Below are 2,617 nucleotides of genomic sequence, written 5' to 3' on the forward strand. Positions count from 1 at the left end.
TTTTTTTTCCCCATATACTCCTTTTAAGAGAAATTAACCCGTAGGAATGGTTCTTCAAGAAGAGTTTAGCAGACAACATCATCACAAATTAAGTCAATGCCAGCCAAATGTTTGCTGCCACGAGTATCTTAAGAAAAATCCAGGGTCACATCAACTGATGATAAAATATAGTCCTATATAGCAACTTCAGTCGTTGAAATTATTTGTTTTGACAAATTTGACCTTCATGACTTTCCAAAAGCTCTTTTAAAATGAAATAAGAAATAAAAGTCGCATAAAGAAAAAATCAGATAAATCAGGTACTTATGTTGGAGAGAGTACAGTGGAAACCCAACTATGAACTCGGCTTCCTGTTGAAACATAAGGACTCCTGACCAAACAAAGGACAAGAAACCCAAGTGACCTTAACTAGAACACACCTTTATAACATAAAAGGAACATTGATTTTGACCAATCATGATGTCTCGGGCAAAATTTACGTTCCTTTTTATATTAATTGCAATAATTAAAAGACACCTCAAGGCATGCTACTAAAGATAAAATGGAAAGGATCACTACTCTAATCAGGAAAAAGCCAGTGTAAACCAACAAAACAAGGATACATCTGAACTTCACGAAACAAACAACTAGTGGCAATGAGAAAGGAGAAGACTCTAAAAAAAAAAAAAAATGAAAGTCAGAATTCGTACAATCCATATCCAACTAGTGCATGAAATCCAGTTTCTTGCAAATGGAAATAAATATGCTTAGACAATTTAAGGTTCTCATGAGCAGACACTTTTAGGAAGAGCATCCTTCGGGCAAAACACGGTGATCAATCGGAATCACTCTAAAAGAAAACGTAAAGAGATGTACAAGAGAGCAAGATCAAAGAGTGGTAGTATACCAAATTTCTTATTACAATAGTCTAGAATTAATGTACCCTTTCGCAACTTGTCCTTAATTTTTTAGTTAATAATTAACTTGTGAGGCATATCCATTGTAAATTATGAACATTATGCATGGATGATGTAGTTTTATTTGATGAGAATAGAAAAGAGAGATAGCATATTGGAATTTTGGAGGAAAACTTCAGAATCCAGTAGTTTTATGCCGAGGAAAACTAAAATGGAACACATATACAGACCTTTAGTAATATTGGAATGAAGTTCATGTAGAGTTAAAAATAAAGAATCATGGTGCCCAAAACCTATTATTCTAGGTACTTGAATTCAATTAGAATTCACCGAAAAAGAACTTGGTATGACATAATACATAGGATGAGTGGATTATGTATGAAATGAGAACTGCTAAAGGAATTTCATGCGACCACTGTACATACAAAGTTAAAAGGGAAGTTATATAGAATAGATAAGAAAAGCACATTTCCCATTTCACAATTCTACTTGTAAGTAGCTTTTCATCTTTGTTTCAAATCTGCATCCAATCTCTGCTTCAATCTACGAAGATCTTGCCATGCAAATCAGAGCACGTTTAACCTTTATGTAGACAGCTTTGTAAAATTTCAACTGCAAAAAATTTTCCTTAACCGTTAATGTAACGTTTTCCAGCTATTTATGTCCTTTGAGAAGTTTAACTCAAGAAACCTTTTGAAAAAACAAAGACCTCATTCAACGACAACAGGTAAAAAGAATAAAGTTTAGTCACATGGCAAGAGATTTATCCAATTATAACACTTCCAGGATTAACCAGATAAGAAGTTTTTCTATTCTGATTCCTGAATTTTGTAGCGATGAAAAGTTTGATTTGGTGCTTTCTTGTTTTCATAGCAGGACAGAATACTAGTATATGCTACTATATAAACAAATTACTCCCATAATTTATTTGCAACAACCACAGTGTACAATATCATTTGATTCTCTACAACTTTTCTAATCAAAGGCCACATGTGGCTGTCATAGTGAAAAGGTTGATCGACTACCACATCATTTCTCACCCCAAGTCAATCGACCAATCCGCAATGCAGCCTTCGAATATCACATTATTCATCACAATTCTAGAATTCAATTGGGTTCCAGCGTGAACCGGAAGAACTTTAAATATGTACTCCATAGTGCTCACACTTTCCAGTCGTAATTTCACAGTCCTCATCAATCTATGAATCCTCACACATACTAGTTGGGAACCACAGGCAGGCAATAATCTTGCTCAGTTATATAAAACATATTTACATAAAGCACAGGTCATCATATCATTGAAGCAGCTACCTTAATCCAAAAGGAAAATTTTCCATTGGTGCCAAAATTTTTCGTTGGTCTCAAGTTCCAAATAAACATCACACCCCTATACAGTTGTAAAATTATACAAAAACACGGCGAATATTAAAATTCTAAGGCACTAATATCATATATTACGCATAATTAAAGACTGAAATTAAATCAAAAGGAGCTCACATAGATATTGAGTTGGCGAACGAAGCTGGAGAAATTGCTGTGCTTGAAATACTTGGACAGTAATTGGGAAGAAAATTTAGAATCATCCCATATGATGAAACTGTCATGGGATTCGCTCCAAGAAATTAAATCGTCAGTGGAGTCGTCATCAACCATCTCATAGCACTTAACCAAGAAAGGCGGCAACGATGTCCCATTTTCAATCGATTTCACCATAATTCACG

Source organism: Olea europaea, unplaced genomic scaffold (assembly GCF_002742605.1).
Source record: "Olea europaea var. sylvestris unplaced genomic scaffold, O_europaea_v1 scaffold1541, whole genome shotgun sequence".
Lineage (NCBI taxonomy): Eukaryota > Viridiplantae > Streptophyta > Magnoliopsida > Lamiales > Oleaceae > Olea > Olea europaea.